The sequence below is a fragment of the Euwallacea fornicatus genome, chromosome 7 (assembly GCF_040115645.1).
Source record: "Euwallacea fornicatus isolate EFF26 chromosome 7, ASM4011564v1, whole genome shotgun sequence".
In the NCBI taxonomy this organism is placed as follows: Eukaryota; Metazoa; Arthropoda; class Insecta; order Coleoptera; family Curculionidae; genus Euwallacea; species Euwallacea fornicatus.
In genome coordinates this window covers 2,256,098-2,276,554 of record NC_089547.1, presented here as the reverse complement: position 1 = coordinate 2,276,554, position 20,457 = coordinate 2,256,098, and the positions used below count along the sequence as shown (strand labels likewise).

Genomic DNA, 20,457 nt, shown 5'->3' with positions numbered 1-20,457 from the left:
AAGGCAATAAAATAGTGAAGGCTCAGTCATATTTTTAACAGATTAATAGTGTAATAAAGTGAAAATTATTAAATGGAAATTTTGCATTATGCAGAAATCGATAATGGAGAGGAAGAGGCAAATTTTCAATATAAAACAGGGTATTACAGGAAGTTTAATATGATATGATGTATGATGACTTGACGGTCTTTGCTCTGAAGCGTGTTTAATGACGGTTTATGACTGGGCTCGCAAATTTTATAGGAGTTTATAGAGTCCAATACCATTTATAGTATTAATATATTATTATAAAAAGGTGATTACGGTAATATCCCAGACGTTTTATCGCGATGTCTCCGGAATTAATCGAGATTAATCTATATGAAATATTTCCAGAAAAATACTATTAGTGCATCGATGCAGCACTTTTGATCATTCAAATTCATTGCGATGCAACAACATTGTGCAGAAAACCGATTTAGTCTTAAGATTTTCATAACGATTCAAAAGCATTCGTGTATGAATTCAGCTTATCTAAAAACGATATTCTAAAAGATACACTCTGTGAAAATGGCTTTTTTAGATTATAAACTTTCATCAACGTGCACGTATGTATTTGCTTTCACATTTGTTTATTTGCGGTCTTCCTATTTCTTCTTGCGGACTCCAAAAATTCTTTTAGCCTTCTAACAGAGAAAATGCTTCTCCTGGCAATTTAGAGCGCTTCAGAGAATGTTCAAGGGCACAAGAAAACAATTTCTTATCCCTTTCTATCCCTTATGTGATATTAACCAGAAGTTCCATTCCATTGAGTGCAGTATCCCGGATTAAGACCCGGTCTAACCTCTGCCTACTTCCTCCAACAAATCCGCGAACGATTTATCCAGAAAACTAGATCCGGCTGGATTAAGATCCTTAATTAATGACGTCATCCTTCATAAAGGAAATAGGGAGTGGATTAGGGCTAACGCGTTTTGCAGTCGCGACGCAGGAGAAGCCGAAGCCTTTTGAGGTTAAATTAATGGAAGAAAAATCATTTATAATATTACAAGTGCTCGGGTATGAGTAATTAATGGATCGTTTTAAGCTTGAAATATCATTTCCGGATTGTCACGCTTTGGGATTGAGTTTGACAAATTTCTTTGCGAGAAAGGGCAAGTCATGTTTGGAAAAAGTTTGATTTTCCCGGGTATTAAAGTGCGAGATGAACCGGCCTTTGCCACTTCAATTTGCACTTTACACGGCTATTTTATTGTTGACTAAGTAGAACAAACGAAGCAAATAGCTTGAAGCAGCAGCATTTGCGTGTTAAGTGCCTGACACGGCAATTCAATTTTCGTTGTTTCTTTTACGCTCCATTAATTCCGCAAATGGGGACACGAGTTGAAGATATATGACCCTTTTTATTCACATGGTTTGCTAGCACTCTTCCAACACATTTGGTTTTTAGATTCGCCTCAAAGTTATTTCTAATCGATTTTTTTCATCCGCCGCTAATGGTATTCGTAAAAGCCGAGATGGCATTAAATGTCGAATATCAGGGCCCTTTTACTAGAATATCCACTTTATGTCTATTCATTTATGTACCAAATCTGTCATTTTAACCGGCAGAACGTAAGGTTTTGAACATTGCTGGACAAACTGGAAGACGAAAAATTGAAGTAAATATTTCATCCAACATTCGCCGTGTGTCGAGGTATTTCCGTTAAAAATAATTAATTTTGAAACTAAATCTGAAAATCCAATATGTGGGTAATTAGGGTAAGGCGCAATGAGTGCCGACAATACGCTAAACAAACCAATCAATAAGTTATCAAACAATGAAATTTGTTTGATGACTAACAACCATTCGCTCATTTCAATCGAGAGACTCATATTGCTGATAATACATCACTGAAAACAATGAAGGCCCTTTATTCCAAGAGTACGGCTCCATTCTACTAAGATTTACAACCTCTTTGACTTAATCTGACCAATCGTGGGGCGAATTACGACAATCGCTTATGACAACTCAGATGCGCGCACTCGGTGCTTGAATTAAATGCATCCATAATTTTCAGGCCCTTTGGAAAATCACCTTTGATACATTTCTCTCATACTTCTCCATTTAATTCATGGATTTTGCTCTGTTCCTCCTTACAACGTTTGTAATTTCCTTGATGGTATCATAAATGGAGTACTTTTCTCAAACTATTAAAAGGGGCGTTTTATTGAAAACTGTCCTTCAATTCCCTCTCAGGCGCCCATTTTCCGGTCCCGAAAATGAGGTTACCTTATTAATTTGGCGTTACTTCGGCGCCTCCTTTGAGACTGAGAACTTTAATTAACTGCCAATCGGATGAGTATCTAAACTAATTACCACGACCTAACTGGTTTTATAATTCAATTAGAAAAGCACGTCAGTGTGTACAGAAATCTGATGCTTCTAAGGACGTTGTAATGCAGTAATTTAATTCAGTTAATTATGAAGAAATTATAAGTGTCACAACCTTTGCGAAGGAATTTTGAACCTCGTATATTAATCATAAAGGTACTAATTTTTGTTGAATTCATCTCAAAACTTTGCGAAACCGTGATTAAAATTTTATATTCGGTTGGAAGATGGTTAATTAATTATTTTGGGTATCTCTCATTAGGAGGCAGGAAAAATACTTGACTGAGTAGGCAACAGCGCTTTTATTTTCAATGATTAGTTGCAGCGTTAAGTAGACAGCTTAGCATGAAGGATTATGGCTTGTAACAGCTCTACGTTGCCAATGTTCGCTCTATTTTATTGATTCTGTGGCGAGGTTTACTTTCTTACTAAATTTTCCTTTGAGCCAAAATCACAAGTTTAATTGGTCTTTTTCAGATGGTCTAGTTAATAAACTCCCTAATCTAGAACATTGTACTTCGTATTATTGCAAAGATATTAATGCAAAGGTCTCGAATTTGCAACACCCCGTATAGATGATGAGAATACGCATAGAATTATTTGTGTCAAGGCTTCTTTTATCGTGCCAAACGAATTTCTAAAGCGACTTCCTAAAAAATATCAATAATAGTTCGTAACTTGAGCGAGTTTACAACGCTTATAGTTGGAATTTGTCCCTTAGAGACAGCAACAGCATCCCAGTTTAATTAAACTGCTAAACAGAAATGGAATATCGAATAGTGTGAAAATTGGGGAATCCTTGGGGGAAACACTCCATGACTATCTAGTCGATAAACTTGGAGTTTATTAACGTGCCTTAGGCATTTGTTTCAGTAGGAAGTTCTTATCAAACGTTGGTCAAATCGATGTGGGAGAAAATTGAATTAACTTTTGATTTATAAATGGAAAAAAATTTCCATTTCGAAATTTTATCGTGCTTCGCAATACCCTCAGATAACGGGGCCGTGTTGATTTATTATTCTGGACAATCCGGTATAATTTACAGAGTTAACAGGGCAGAATTCCAGATAACGCGGACGTAAAGTAGCGTTTTTAAAACGCATTCTCCAATTTCGTGCCCCGTTTTAATCGGCTCTTTAATTAAACAATTTCATGTTCGTAAAGCAGTATTTATTATTATCTGAAATCGGATGGAATTGAATACTTTGCTTGGCATTGTGTCGTAAAGTTCCTTATAAAAATATACGTGCAGAGGGAAGTGTTATGTGGCAGGCAAGAAACGTACCCATAAGCCCGATGCACGAAGTAATTTAGCCACGAGGCGAATAAAAACATACTTTCCTGCAAATTTACTGATACGAGTTGACGGTGAGGGGTAAAAGCAGGAAAAAGGGCCGTCCGCCATAAAATAGAGGTCAGTTTAGAGCGCTCCCACATAAAGCGAATTGAGCTCTCTCGTTGTTTTCTTTTGCGCCGACATCTGCGAGAGTAAAAGCCTCAATTGCGTGGGGCGGATTAAATTTTCTTCTGCCACGTCTTTAAAAGTTTTTATTGACTCTTACACCGTAAGGCAGTCGATTTTATTACCCAAGCCGTGCGGTAAAACTACTCCGCTTATTTGTAATTCAGGAACTAAGTTTACAGGGTTATAAGTGAGTCGCTCATCCTCGGAGCAGGAGCAAAAGTCTTCCCTTTTAGGGATTCGGATGTCGTAAATCAGTCCTGAACGCGTTATGCACCGGCACGCCCCGGGACGTGCTTAATTAAAATTATTCATGGACAGCGGTCTCATAGAGCCAGTAAATTTGGCCCCCCAGTTTTAGCACGTCGCTACTATAGCTGGACGTATAACCTTTCGGTTTTGCAATTTGAACCGTTAATGATTATGAATTGCCTCGTTATGGGGAACAACCCTGATGACTGGATACCCGATGTTTTAATTATCAGTATCTAATTTTTTGTCCAGAATCCCAAATTAATTGATGTAGCGAGACGCAACAAAAAGGACAAGCTTGCAGTAACCATTTTAAGCAGACCACATCCAATTTAACATCCTTCGGATATTTCCCCGGAAAATGGACGAGTCCTTAAGTTTTGTTCATGTAAAAAATTTAAGAAACGGTCGAACCGTTGATTCCCTCTTTCGGGATGCGGGCTGGACCTCGACGGGAATTAGAGTCGGACTTGCGCCATTTGGTGCGTGCTAGGGACCTGTTTGAAGATCACTTGAAATTATCCAAAACCGCATAAAATTTTGGATTTTGGGTTCGACTCCTTTCCCTATTGCAAATTTTTAAATGGACGATTTTCTGAAAAGAAATGGGACTTCATAAAGTTCCGTACTAATCTGGACGCGAAATGGGGTTTACCATGAATTGGAGGGAGACTTGCGCGATTTGGTGCCCAAAACTTGCAACGTGGACAAATCAATAGGAACGTTCCGCTTTCCCAACCAACTTGAAGAATTTCAATTCGAAGGCGAAAATTCCAAGCGAAGCATAAAATTTTGTGGTTCGTTCTGCATTGGGAAAAAATCATAAAAACCTGAATACTTTTTGTGGGCTTTCTCCGGCACGAAACAAAATGAACTATTGCATTAAAGATACTGATCTCTCGTATCTGACACAGGAAATAAATTAGCTTGAAACCATCACCGGAGCAGAAAATAAATTGTCCAGGAACAATCCGAATAACGATGTTGCGTTTTTGGGGAGCACCCTCGGGCAAAAAGCAGCCCGAAACACTGGCAAAATGTACGATTTCGGTGGGTTTTCTGATGGCAAATGACAAAATCGATGGCGAAACACACCCAGAAACAGAGTTTCAAACAACGAATTTAATGGCTTAGAAGAGGACCGATCAACAGCTAATTAGGAAAACCATCCGGGTCGGCTAAATTACGAATTCTTCTTCTTGGAAAATAAAAACGGTTCGTGGCTGGAAATTGTTAACATTCACTCCCCTTTAGGAATTATTAATTAATTCTCCCATTAAGATTCCGGTCAGTTCATTTGGTTAATTACGAACGATCATATAGCAGGAAGGCTATGGAGAATATAAATGGAAGAGAAACAATAATAAATAAGGCTTATTTGGGGATAACTTTTTAAGCGCTTTTGTGGCTCGAACAGTATAAATAGTAGGAGAATCCTTTAAATGAGAGAAATGTGGTCGTTTGGAATTCAGAGAAACCATACTTATCCCATACTGTCCGGATATTTCCATCAGACAAAATTAGGGATTGGCTAAATTCAGGATGTTTTCCTTTCCCGTTATTGAAAAATTCCAAACACGATATAATCTGCTTGCGGAATTCGAGGGATTTCCCAGTTATTTCATTTTATCTTCAGTGAATAGAATTTATTGATAAACAACTTTATGCAGATCCGTACTTAGGTTTAACTATTAGTTTCGGAAATCCCAATGGTCCCGCCATCTGAATGTGCCAGCAAAAAGTCTTCTCAAGGAGAAATTGGCTCTCTAACAACGAATTCTGATATCTTCCAACCCCAGACCTAAATCATGGCTTTAGACACAAAATCCGTGTTTATGGTGGTCGATTATCTCTAAATCAAGGTTTCCATAAAACAATTCGACCTGTTTATGCATTCAAATACAATCGGCTTACTGGTGGCAATTGAATCTACAAACCGTTATGTTGTGGCTTCGCAATGGGTCATTAGTGAAACATTTAGATTTACATTATGAATGTTTCCATTTGCATTTAGGATCAGTTCCCGTAGATTTATTACCCGGATTTGTTTAGACTAACTTCCGATCGCAATTAGTCAATTAGGAAAATTATCTAGGTTTGTTATAATTAAATAGAAATTTTGCAGCTGATGGGAATCTGCATGGCCCAAAATATGGCGCATAATTGCTTACAGAGGCGGCAAATTGTGTTGCTAAACTGATCTCTGTAATGGCGTTTACGAAGAAAATTACATTTCTCCCATTCGGCGCTTCACGTTTCAATACTAATTAAGATGTCGGAATTTCGGTGGCAATTCTCCCTTATACTTTACTACGTAAGCCACTTTGGGTAATAGGCGTAGAAGAGACTCTGAGGATCGATTAGCGCTATATATATCTATAAAGTAAAGAGTGATATAAATCCATCAATCTAAGCATCCAGGCCGATTTCCTAAGGAGAATTTATGAGGGAAAATTTGCTGTGTAATGCTACGACCTGGATATCTGAATTTCCATTTTCCGAGTACATTTTCCGACTCAACGTGTTGGTGTGCGACCCAGATTCTATGTTAAAGTGCACTTGTTTTACATGTTTTTTTATAATTGAGATTTCTGCATGGAAATTAGCAATAGCGTCGACAAAGCTTCGTCGGTATCCAAGTTTGTCGTATTCCTAATGTTGAAGTGGTTGTAAAGAAACAACGCTTGCGAATAGTAATATAAGATTGATTAAAACTCGAACCCTTCCGGTAATTGAATGGTGTTTCGCATTGTGTATTCGAATGGGAACACTTGTAGATGCTTATTTTATTCCTGCTGTATGCCGGAAAAGCTTTGTAGTTTCCTCTCAAATTGCACCAGTTCTAAATATTTTCTTTACGAAATTCCTCTGAAGCAAATCAGTAGTGTTCTCAAAAGGGCTTGAAAATTGAAGGAACGCCTGCAACTGGAGACTACATTATTATTAGAAATTTCACGAAATTTCCGGAACAATCCACTGATGTCATCAAGAGTTCAAAATCCAGAAGACTTGATTAGGAAATTTTCGATTTACCAGGTGATTTCCCTAAAATCAGTAGCATTCTAGAGAGAGGCTGTAAAATAATAAAATTGAAGAGCAATTTAGAAATAAATGTGCCGTTCCAACTCGCCCCTATAACATCTTAAATATCTCGAAAACGAACAGAGACAGTACAAGTCTTATACACTATTAAATTTTTCCTCTAGAGTAGAGCAGTCTAGCGGTCTCATAATGTAGAGGATTTTTCGCTTGAAAAAATCAAGGCTCGGGCTTGTGAATTAGTAGACTCTATTTTTCTTAAATCTCAAGTATCCCAGAAACGAAAACAGATAGATAGGACCATCTAATGTCAAACTGGTGCTCTGGAGTACCAATTTAGCATGCTCTGAATGCTTTCGTCTCTATGCTTTATACTCGAGCCCGAGACTAAAAAGACACCAATACCGACATTAAACTTACTCTAAAATCTGTAAACCTTCACTAAGCGACTACGGGTGGCAAATCCGCAATGAAAAATTCCCAAATCTCTCACGACAATGTGTCATCAGGAGTCGCACCATTTGCATAATGACGTCATTTATTTGCGACTTATTTCGGCTACAAAAATCGCGAGGCGCCCAACTCGGGCTAATGCCGACCCTAAGCCCGACTGATATTTCCTGTGCCTTTGGATATTTTAAAGGCAATGTGGCTGTTACCCCCGGAATTCTCCCCGGTTAGTCAATGTCGGGTCTGTTTTCCACGAAATTCATCCGCGTTTTGTTAGGAAATTTTTAAGAATTAACTCAATTCCAGGGCTTTGCTTTGAAAAGTCCTGTAGGTGCGATAATTTAAAAGCTGAAACTGCTTCGATTTGAAGTAGTTAAGCTGCACTTTGAAATGGATTAAAAGTTTGCGACGAATTTATTTCTATGGCATTGATAATGTATTCTAATAGTAAAGTTTATAGCGCCAGTTTTAATGGTACATACATAATGTGTGATTTTAGTAGCAGTGTATTTGGAGCGGCAATAACAACGGTTTTAATTAAATTGGTAAACAGAAATGGAATATCGTATAGCGTGAAAATTGGTAAATTTGTAGAGGAAATAGTTGGCAGGTGTGTTGATGAAATGCTGTCTCCCTGATATACACAGAGATTGATTATCGATTATCATTCTGAGCATCGGCTCTACGCTTCGGATACAGGACGTTCCAAAATATCGTGCACATACGCAAAGTGGCAACTTTTTAGCTTATTTTCCGACTAAAAGTTCATATAAATGTAGGTACGCAAACGCTTCGTTACCTATCTACGGGGAGATATTGGTCCAGGGGTCATAGCTCTATTGATGCCTTTGAACTTTTTGACGGCGCACCGCTGGTGGATTTTAAAATGCAAAATGCCTTTTTTACTTTATTTTAAATCTGCAGATAAACTGTAAGAGACCAAGTAGAGGTCTCTTCCAGTTTTTTCGTATCCGCGTCGGTGAACTAGAAAAAAAACGATTTCCTGTAATTCGCCACGTGAAATTGAAATTTATTGTGGGCGAACAATTATTTATTATAGGTAATGCTCTATGTTTAAGAATTTTGAGAGTTTATTAGGAACTATTTGTTAAATATTAAAACCGGGATGACTCTAACAATGCAATTACGTTACAGCCTCTGTTGAAATACACTCTGAGTGGTTGATGTTCTTGAAATAATGGCGGAGCTAATGTAGTTAAAGAAAAAGATTAAAGTAGGCCCTAGAGGCACTTTCGGCACAGAATCTAGAAATTTCCCTCACCATTATGTCAAGGACAGGAAGTCGGTGGTAGGCAATATTGCAAGCCGCTTTAATAAAAAGTGCCAAGAAACCTTTTTCATAACGTCCAATATTCTCTCTGTACACTACATTACTATAAAACTCATATAGAATTTCTGATATACGAAAAACACATAGCAATCCACGTGCTAAACTTTTTCCTTTTGGTTTGACCCCCCATTCATATTCAAACGCAAATTGCCTTCCATCCCTTTCACGCTTCCCCAAGCCCTTTTTTCTAGTTCTGGCTTATCCAGTACAAAAAGATTGCAACTGGATGCGTTATCCTTGTTATTTTTGTTCCATATCTTTTCTCGGATATGCGCCTTGTTAGCCTGGAACCATATAAAATTGCGTCATGTACTCTTTTCCGTAAGGTGTGTTTTTTAGAGAGCGAATGATTTCTTCGTTAATTGCATTACCTTGTCGTGCTGTTATTCTCTCTTCCTACTGAAATATTCTGCTCTAATAACCCATATTTCTCGGGTATTAACAATTCAGTGGTGCTGTGCAGCACGTTTCAATGGCAGTAATTGGAGAATCGGAAGTCCTGTATCAATTTTGCTGATATCGTTCGATGTATTTGCATTTGGATTAGCTTCAGGAAAAGGGATATTTTAATCCTCAGGTTATTGAACATTTCAGATCAATAATTGATGATTAAATGAAATTGCATATTATAAATTAATCAATATCTTTAGATAATCTCATTTTATCGCAGCTATAATAATTATTTATTGGAACGTTTGTGAAAATGGTTATAAACACTTAATAGACAATAATTGTACTTTCCATAATTTCTGGGCACAGTAATGGAGTAAACTATCATTTACTACTCAGTCGTATATAGACATATCATATATCCTGCTACTGACCCTCATGATTGCTCATAACGAAACCCCATTAGTTTACTAATGAAGTCAGTTATCTATCCGACAGAAAATTGATGGGATCCAGGCTAGTTTCAATACTAATTAACGTCAAATGCATCCACGAACATTACTTGGCACTAACCAGCTTATTTATCAACGATAATCAATATTTGTGAAACTAAAAATAAGATTGCTCTAATCGGATAAATCTAAGAGTATATCATCACACTTAACAATATAATAATCATCGAAACTTGTCCTGCGGGAGATACATCAGAGTTATCTTCTGGATCAGGGTTAATAAGCCCATCATGATAATTTAACACCTCGCTATGACATAAATCACGATCGTTGCAATCGCTGCAATTCAGTGGTTCACCATATTTGTTTTGAGGCTCTACCACCTCATTGATCAATTCGCACTGAGTGGGATTTTCATTATCGGTGTCCAGGATTAAAGTTACGCTGTTTCTGTACATATAATTATTGTAGGCTGCAATTAAGTTTATTTTATTAAGATACTTTTACGTTGCGTCACTGACAACCTACGCTCATCGATCCTGGCCGTAATGCCGCAGTATTGGGTCTCAATTCCCCTAGAACTTGAATGATTCCTCTGAAAATGCCTGTTGTAGTATGAGTCTAAAGCTCGTTTCACATCTGAGCTAAATGGGTCACTAGCGTCATCAATTTCTTCAAATTGGGTGCAATTTGTTTCTCTCATTTTCCCTCATTCTCTCATTCTCTCGTGAATGTAAACTTTACCTTGATGTTGTACTAGCACAATTTATGGTGGCTACTTTTGACTCAAATTCCGCATGCTGAGGATCATGACAAAAACCATATCCAAAGCGTCCATAACGCAGGACTGCACTAGCAAGAGAGAATGTATGAGAATGACTAATTAGCGGGTGAAAAGCCGTGAATGCTTACACCAAAATGGGACTGAAATCACTATAAATCATTTTGTTTTAGTTTCGATTTTAATGTATTGTCGGGGAATACGATCTGATGTAATGCGAACGAGGTATTCAAGTGGCTACAGACAGTTGTAAAACGTTGTAAATTATAGTTAAATATTATTTTGAATTGAGCTATATCGCAGTTTATTACGACGACATTTTTAAAGATTGGTATAATCTTTATAGGTAACTAAAGCTACGGAAAGCATTTTTCCGCTTATCGATTTTGCCCACATGACGGTTTCGTTTAAAGTCAAATTTTTCGTTCTTCTGATGGTAAAATAGCATTTCGAGAACTTTTTGTGTTTCCGATATGTATATATTCTGTTTTAAAAAAAATTTTGCGATTTATTTTCACCACAACTGAAAAATCACAAAATGGTTTTTCAACTATATCGCGACTAAACTCTTCAAAACGATATCTCCGGCCCAAATTTTAAATCTCTCCTCATACAGGATAAATCCGGTAAAGGCACAAACTTCACCGTTGAAAAGCACGGAGTAGATTTACATAAAAATAAACCCCTTATTCGCCTGCCGAGATTTGAAAAAAGAATTTTAGTTCAGTTCAAATAAATCCCACACCTGTTTTAAATATAAAAAATAAAATGCCTTCAAATGTGAAAATTGAGAGACGAGCTAGGGTTTTTGTAGGAAGTTTCAAAATTACTAGAATTTAGTTTGATTCAACAACCACCGGAAAGCGCTTCGATTTGAAAGTTAAGCTGTGCTTCAAACGGATTAAAACTTCCTGAGTTAATTTATTTCTCTGGTACTGATAATGTATTCTAATGGAAAAGTAGCGCTAACTCTAATAATACATGTGTGTGATTTTAGTTAACTTTTTTAACGGCAGTGTACCTCTAGGGACAATAACAACAGCCCGTTTTAATTGAACTGCTAAGCAGAAATGTAATATCGAATGCCGTGAAAATTGGGAAATCCCGAGGGGAAATAGTTCGCAGCTTGGCTGTCGATGAAACGCAGTCTCCTTGATGTAAATAGTGATTGACTATCGATTACGAATTGGAACGTCAAATGTGCATAAAGCAAGTTTTTATTTATTTTATGAGAAAAACCAATAAAGATAATTTTGACAAAATTTTCTATGCGAAATAATATACAAGGAAAACATAATTATAGAGAATTAAAAAAAAAAAACTCGGCATTCCTGACATAATGGTGAACGTACTTTAGTTCGAACATGGCGCAGGGACCTTTTTAGCCTTTACCAATGTAAAAAGTTGTTCATCGTTAAGTCAAGGAAGATGTGTTACAAAGTTAAGTTTGTAGTCTGTCATCTATAGCTTTATATGGACAAAAACGACTCAGAATCTAATGACATATTGTTTTAATGCTGTATTTTTATTTGTTCATTTTGATAATTGAATCTACTGCTTAAGAGTGTCTTGCGACGTATGAATTCTGGGGCGAAAAATTAATAGAAGAAAGCTGAAAACCTCCGTTCCATTAGGAAAATTTAGAACCTCCCGTGGCAATCTACGCCAATAATATTTCAACAGGGGTGGACCTATGAATGCATGGTTTTAATTCATGGTTTTGACTGTTTCAATAAGAGCACCTAGCAGTTTTTAAAAAAGAAAATCTCTCTCAATAACGTTGAATGAGAGGAACCAGCGTCATCCTTCCAATTAATTTTTTTTTCTATTTGAATCAGTATTGTACGGTACGATAAGTAATTCCATTGACGAAAGCAAAACAGATCATTTTAAGAATCACTTCTTGTTTTTGCGATATCGTTACTTATGAATAACAGTCATCCTTATGAATAAAAAATCAGCCAATCAAAAAGCTCATTATCAAGATGATTCTCGCTAAGTAATATGAATTACCTAGAACGCAATGGGATTCTTTAGATCTCCTGATAAAAAAATACTGTCGTTTAATATTCAGTTTCTTCCCGATTCATGTTGCTATTTCATTTTATTTCAAAATTTTTATAATTTTTAAGAAAATTTCGTAATTTTGCTGGGATTTAGATAAAATTTCTTAGATAATTAATTGCTAATCTACTTATTATCTCTACTGACGAAAACTTTTACCGAAACATGCACTCCAATCTCCATTATTAGTATAATTTTTGAGCTATAATCGAAATGAGTCATATGAGAGATGATGCGTTTCTCCATTGATATTTATACCTTCTATGTATCCCGAATCTTCATGGTTCATGTACATACGAGTCCGACAATAATTTTCCTCCTTTTGACAATACAGTTCTTTTTCTTGGAATGTGCAACAAAGTCGCTATCTAGAGTCACCGTACGCTTACAATTTATAAATAGATTAAGAGCGAAATGTAAACTTTATCTTAAAACCTTCTCTGGTCATTTATTACACGGACTTACTTTTATGACACTCGAACACAATTCAGGCCGACCCTTTTAGTGTGCTAGTAATTGCTGACCCAACCTGACCATCACCATGAGTGTTTCGTAGTGTTGGTCTTAGCAATTAGTTTGCCATCTTTGGGTAAGAATTTTTCGTAGTTTTAAAGCAAGACTACAACGAAAAGTTTTCAGCATCTTCTCTTACTTGGCATCGATGCTTCGGGTACACTGCCACGAGCCCGATCATGACGCTTCTCATGAAGATATCAGAAAAGCCACTTGTAATGGTTTCAAGTGAGTGTTGCAAAAAATCCTTAAAAAGTACAATGGTGATATCAGTGTTCTTGCAGCTTCATGTCTGATGGTGAAGATGCAGACCCCCTTGGAAGAATTATGGCTAATGCCCTTAATGAGAACTCCAAACCCATTTTTTTAAATATTTCTTTGAGTGATCTTGTTTGGGAGGAGAGACTTGTGACTACCAGAGTAGATGAACGAATACTTCTGATATATTATTTTAATGGATGATATATCTTTAGCTGAAAATCCTCATACTTTGCGCACATTTACTTCAATACCAGTTGACAAGGAGCATCAATCTGCGTGCGAGTTAATAGGAAGCGCTGTAGAGCCCCACAATCGCTATGGAGGGAGTTTGAGTTGCAGACAATGCAGGAGTGACTTATACAATAATCACGTGCTGCTAGAGGGGGATAGAATGCGAGCTGCAGACACTGATTCAGGGGTTATTTTCACTATTGGATTCGAGCTTTTGATTGCAGTCGTTATGTTTATAGGCCTTATGATTTCATTTTGAAATAAATCGTTTCTTACATAGAATCCATTAACTCTCCCTTTTTCTTTGCCATAGTCATCGTTCCCAAAATATCCAAAGCGTTAAAGCTTCTTTCATCATTATCCGAAATTTTTTGTTCGTCTGAAGTTATAAAGCTAACAAAACAATCAAAAAGCCCTCTATTCCGATATGCCATTGTTCGTCCTATCCATAGATAGAAGAACAAAACCCATCTGTCTGGATTGAACAACAAAACAAGCCATTCACATGATAAACTTTTTCTTTTCGGCTTGACCCCCCATTCGCATTCAGACGCAAATCGCTTTCTGTCCTTTTCACGCTGCTATGAGATCTCTTTTACCCCAGTGTCGGCTTATCGGGAATAAAGGGGAATTTTAGTTTGGGAATGTCACAGTATGGCATCGTTTAATGGGTTCATTCAGGGAGGTTTTTTTTTAACGAGTAGTGTTGTTTCAGGGACCGAAGAGATGGGTCCATGTTTAGAAAGCCAAAGTTGGTAAATCGGAAATGAGTTTTTAACAGTGGATGCAATAAGTGGAAGTGAGACCGTAGAGTTGTGAAGGGTTTGGAATTCGGTCAAATTGTCCGAGTGTCGATATCGAGGGATAAAACTGAAAAGAAGACACGTTTTACAGAGTGAAATCAAATTTACGAACGTTTGAATTTGGTCGTCGTGGAACAACGGTTAATACCTCGAGATCAGCGGCGTTCGGTTTTTTAACACATTTGGGTCTTCTTCAGGCTTTGTTCTTTTTTTTTCTTGAAAATTGGAAATTTCCAAAATGTCGGAAAGCAATTGTTCTCACGTCGAAGACGTTAAAATTTTCTCGTTATTTACGTTCTATTTAACTGAGTTTGTATTCCATTTTTGACCTATGCCTGTTTTTCTCAAAAACTAATTGATAGATTTTGATTCACAATACACCGTTGGGTGCAGTTTTGAACGATTTTTAATTTGAGGTGTCCCTTGACCCACGTTCCAGTTTCAAAATATCGGCCGTTCTACACTACCGGTGATGTAAGCAATATAAAGGGAAATAAACAAACGTGAAAATATAGTATTTTTTGTGTTATTTAATGCTACTTGTGCGTTAAGAAAATTGATAAAAAGTTAACAAGAGGCGACAATTTAAAGCCGCACGGTATAATTTAAATTTTCCGGCTCTTTCCTATGCCAAAAAAACCTTAAGGACTTGCCCCTCTTCCTCATCTTACCCCTTCTCTTTCGCCCAATAGCATACCTGCTTTAAATCATTAATACAACCCGTCGGCATTGCAATTTATTACAACTTTAGACAAAGCCCCTCTCAGTGACACCATATTTATTATTTTTTAAGTCAGGTTTCGACATATTTTTCTTGTACTAGTATTTTATTCACGAGCCATGATGTGGGACACATATTCGGGAGATATGGGGCAATATTTCATTATCTGCCTGTCAAACCGAGCTTCGCTTACACGTATCGCAGTTTTTTTTAGATTTATTGACCCCGGGTATTAAAAATTCATGCATTGAGAGTTTCCTGGAAGCAACTCTCAATGCTCATTAGATCCATACGGAATTCCGGGCACATGCTTTAAGTGAACTCTAGGAAAACACACATTCGCATAAATTGAGGAATTGCACTGCCGCAAAACCAATTCGCATGAATAATTACTTAAGTTGGGAATAAATTCGCCCTTAACTATTCCCATTAATAAAAGTGGAAGTTGTGATTTAAAATTTAGTTTGCTGGGAGTTAAGGGAGACCTCTTCGAAGCAATCTCATTTGATGCTTATTACCGCACTTAAGTCCCAAGTAAACATTAAGGATTTTAGAGGATTTTGATGCTTGGAATACCCCCTTTCTATATGGGATTTCCGGAGTAATAAAACTTGCATTACATAAAATGTTATCGAACAGAAACGCAGTTAAAGGAGGGAGTCTTGCGGAATTTATGGCTCGCTCCAAACAACGAGCACTTGGAGGGCAAATGGAGAAGACAGATTTGATTAGGCGACAAACTGCCTGGAAACCTATGGAAAAATGCAGCTCGTATATCGCGTAAACAGACGCCACTTTATTTAAATCAACCCTAAGCGAAAACAGGAAATTCCAAGGACTTGAGCTTTCTGCCAAATTAGGCAAATGAGAAAAACCTAGAACTGTCACGAGAGTGTGAATAATGAATTCTCTGGTGCACTTAATTTAGACGTTTCTGGGCAACTTTGTATAAATTCGCGTTATTTATGCGAATGTCTAAAGCAGCACAGCAAAACTGCACGTAATTTAGGTTGAAACTATGGAATTCCTCATAGGGCGATACATTAAAGCTAAGTGATTAATTTTATGCGGGTTGTAAGTGGTGTGGTGTTCAGTATTATTGGGCTCGAGACACTGCTCCTTTATTTCCACCTTTTAGACATTTCATATACATAGTTTAATTGTGTGAATAAAGAGCTTATTTGCGTTGAAATCACTGCGTGTGTTAACTTCAATGAAAACCGAATTTAGAGAGCCACATTGCTGAAAGAAACACAACCTCGAGAAGATTTAAATTACTCGAAAACCTACAGACAGAGCTCTAGCAAAGTGATTTTTTCGTTGTGACAGCTTTAAGTTCATAATGTTCCGTAACATACAGGGTGGTGCGTGGAAAAAGAAGTGAGCTTTCGGGACATAAAGAGCTTTCTGCCACGAAAGTCTTTTAAGGCGTATTTAAAACCTTCTGGTATCACTGCTTTCATTACGTGGAAACTAAGAGGAATGGGAATTCCTGTGGGAAAGTGAACCTGAATGAGTAGCATATACACGGATAAGGAGCACTGTACAGGGTTACTGGTAATTTGAAATGTCCCTTTGAGGAGATTATAGGGCATTCAAAAACTCACTAGATTTTGAGGTACTTCATATTTTTTATTCGTTAAAAAATCCGTTTTGGATTTTTTAACTTTCGTTACTCGATTATTTGTCTCACACTGCGATCATCCGTAGGGAGAGAAATATGTCCGTAAAAATTTGCATTAATCGACGATTTAATTATTAATTAAATCTAAGTTAAATTGTTTATTTAAAGCATTTCGACTATTTTTTTTCGAACCGCACATGATTTGTTGGACGTGTAATATGCCTCATTAGATAGCTATTGAAACGAGGAAGTTTTTAGAGCAATTTTTACGCATATTACTTTGAGCACTTTTTAGAAACTGCTGAGAAGAAGTTCAAATTCAAGAACTCAAAATCCAGTGCACATGTGGATTCGATTTACTCCTTACCTCATGCCGCATCAAATTCCCAAAGGAGTACTTGGAAATACCAATAACACTGTTTTTTAAGTATGTAAATTTTTCAGGGTGAAAAGAACCAAGATAGACCAACAAGTTGTCCATTATATACCAAATTGTATATTTTTTGATGCCACGAAAGGTCTTCAAATCCTGGATTTTCTATTTTGTTTTCATATTTACATATAAATACAAAGGCGCACGACGTATAATGTTGAAAGTAACCAGATCGGGCATGAAACAGGGTTTTAATCTCAAAATAATTTCCTAATTTGTCAGTGTTAACGAACCAGTATGTGCCAATGAGCCTCTTTTCATGCCCTGAAAGCTTCTATTCAAATTCTGGAGATTCCATTATAACACTATAAAAGTACAGAGGCGTGCTGAGGGGGTTTGAATTCATCGATCGAATGCGAAAGTAGGTTTTTGGTTCCACATGTTCTTTTGATAATTTGTCAGCGTTAGAAGCACTAAAATGTGACAATGAGCCCCATTTCATACCCGCAAAAATCCTTTCAAAGTTCCATTTTGTACTGTAAAAACGATGATGCGCCAATCTAATGAGTTTTCTTTTAACACCCTGGAAGTTTGTATTCAAATCTTGAAGTTTTCGTTTTTACACCATATAAATACAGAGGTCTGAGGAAAGGGTTAGAAAGTATCGATTGGATACAAAACTGTTTCTGAGCTTTTTTTGAAATATTTCTGAGCTATGTTGAGCTGTTCACTTAAATTGCCCGATTGGAATCAATAAGCACCGAGTCCCAATAGCATGTTTCACAAATATAATTGTCAGGTTAGTTTAGGTGGGTACAACAGGCAAGGTATGCCTGAGTTAACTGCTTTGTTGGTACCCCGAAAGTTTCTGTTCCATCCTCAATTTAGATTTTTATATTAAAAAATGCGGCAAAGAAAGACTTTGCAGAAAGAGGTGAAAAACAATTAGATTGAAAAGGAACTCAACTTGTTTAATATTTTCACTCTTTTTGTGAGTTCGGCGATAAGTGAGATTATTTTCCGAACTTTATAAGACTAAAAGAACTTGTTTTAAACACATAGGCAACGACGGATTAATTAAACAATCCTTAGCACTGTCCTGATATATGCAGCAGGAATTGCGACACTAGTGAGATCTTTCCGGAACGATCTCGAATCTTTTCGATTACGTCAACAACTCGTGTTTCCCCGGAAATGTTTCCATGAAAGCCTACTGGGGCGTCTGTATAAGTAGTCACATGTATTGCCGCTATGCAGCATATAAAATATAGGAGGTTGTAAAAGTATGTCCCTTATTTGAAGGGCCAGCGGTTGATTTTTCGTATTCGAGGTTCGGGACATCGGCTTTTGCCGTGTTATCAAGTTGAGGAGCAGACGACAGTAAGCTAGTGATTTAGATAAATATAAATGGTAAGCAGGATCAGGTGGAAGCAGTAAAACTAGAAGTGCACAATAAAAGAGAATGATTTCGATTTTTAGCATTCAAGCAGAAAACAATAAATGGAAGGTAATGTAGGTCTCGAACCTTCTTTTTCCAATAATAATCAATCATTTACCACTTGAATGAAATGATGATTGTTATTGTTTGATGAATGAAATTTATGAGTCACAAAAGGTTTTAAATTGAGGCTGGTTTGCTGAAAAATTGTTTTCTTTCAAATTATGACTGATCCGAGATTTTCTAAATCAAATTTAGCGGACTTCCCATGGCTCGAACTTTCAACGGAGAGTACGTACGGCACTAAAATTATTTTATTATGGACCTAGAAATCGTGTAGCATCCTTCTGGCTCTAATTTCTGTAATTTAGAAATACCCACCATTGTTTTACGAAGATTAAATTATAACTAGTAATATCCAGCACAACAACAGGAATTTACACGGTTTATTGGAAGTTTTCCAACCCAAATAAAAAAATGTAAAAATTTTCATCGAATCTACCCTGCTGTATATGCAGATTTGTAATAAAACCGTTCTCAGCAATCGAATTTAGTTTCATAGGAGCACACGCGTTGAAATTGCAAACAACAATGCATTCGTTTCAAAAATTACCACCCCAGTATAAACCGGTCATTGTTATTAATGGCACATAACGAATATTAAACTACGAAATGATTCGATTATCTCGATATTTCATATTGTAGATGTGACGTTCAGATTTGGTTCATGAATTAACGCTTCATATGAAATATGATAATTGCCGTTATACGCTCAAAATCAGGACCTATCAAAAGTGGAAAAATTGCGATATATGTCTTCGTGAGAGTATCTGGAGAAGTAGGCATTTATAAATGACCAGACGACTTCCAACTAATAAAACGTTGTCACAAGGGTTTTTAGTCTCATTTTCCCTTGTTTTTAGGCGGTGGATTTAAGAGATCACCATTACTTTTGCGTCCCTTTTATCCACCATCCGGAAACTGTAATATATGGCAATATGCCGGGAATTTCGCCAGTTTCTGACCAGGAAAAGTCCGAGCAGAAAAATTAATATCCAGCTGGATGCGAAGCCTGAAAATTAACTTGCAATTCCGAAACTTTAATTAAGGTTTTATGCGGTTTTTCAGAAAGTTGAAAAAGGTGTAAGGAAGGTATTAACACTTCCTGTAATAAGCTGGTCTGGGGAATTTTCATCGGAATATGGAGCTAGACAAGGAGTTCGTTACCAACTTTACCAAACGATGTCATGGAGAAAGTTTTACTGTGCTAACGAGGTTTCAGTGACATGGAGAATTTTTTAAATCTGACACGGAAATTACGTTGGGCGGAGACATGGAAAGTAGGAAATTTCTAATAAACGCCATTAAAATTTCTTTGGGAAAAAGATAGCAACCCGTTTCCCTGGACTTATATGGGATATGTGAAAAAGCTGAGGTTCACCGTAAGAATAGACTGGGTGTCTCAGGGGAAAGTGTCCATAGTTGACGTCCATATTGAATATCTCAACTTTTTCTTGTTAAAAAAAATGATAAAAGACGCCGATTTTGTTAGGGCAGGGGATATTATTCGGTGAAAAAGTCTCTCTCACAGAAATTAAAAAAAATACTTGATTTTAATCACATTTGTAGATATTTTATTTGGTGGTCTATTGTGGTAAGAATTGTATATTGGTTTATATGGTGGCAAGAAATATTAAAAGTGATATCATTAAGTTCCTTGTACATGTACAGCTAATCCTCAAAACGTTATCGCACATGATCTAACATTTCTAGTATTACTGACCTGCTCTCTTCGATGGTTTGGACACGTAACTTTTCGAGAGAATCAGATTGTATGTTCATAGATTTTGGTCTTCAAATGTCCTCACAAAAAAAAATCCAGGAGACTAAGGTCGCGGG

General features: G+C 36.9%; 1 protein-coding gene and 1 long non-coding RNA gene across 3 annotated transcripts in view; both read left to right on the top strand.

The window, feature by feature from the left end:
- Window positions 1-20,457, top strand: part of LOC136340276 (follistatin-related protein 5-like) — a 47,752-nt gene that overhangs the window by 17,512 nt on the left and 9,783 nt on the right. The window lies entirely within an intron of this gene.
- Window positions 12,903-13,465, top strand: LOC136340192 (uncharacterized). Its single transcript, XR_010732272.1, has 3 exons — window positions 12,903-13,183; window positions 13,234-13,335; window positions 13,392-13,465. It is a non-coding gene; the product is annotated as an uncharacterized lncRNA (long non-coding RNA).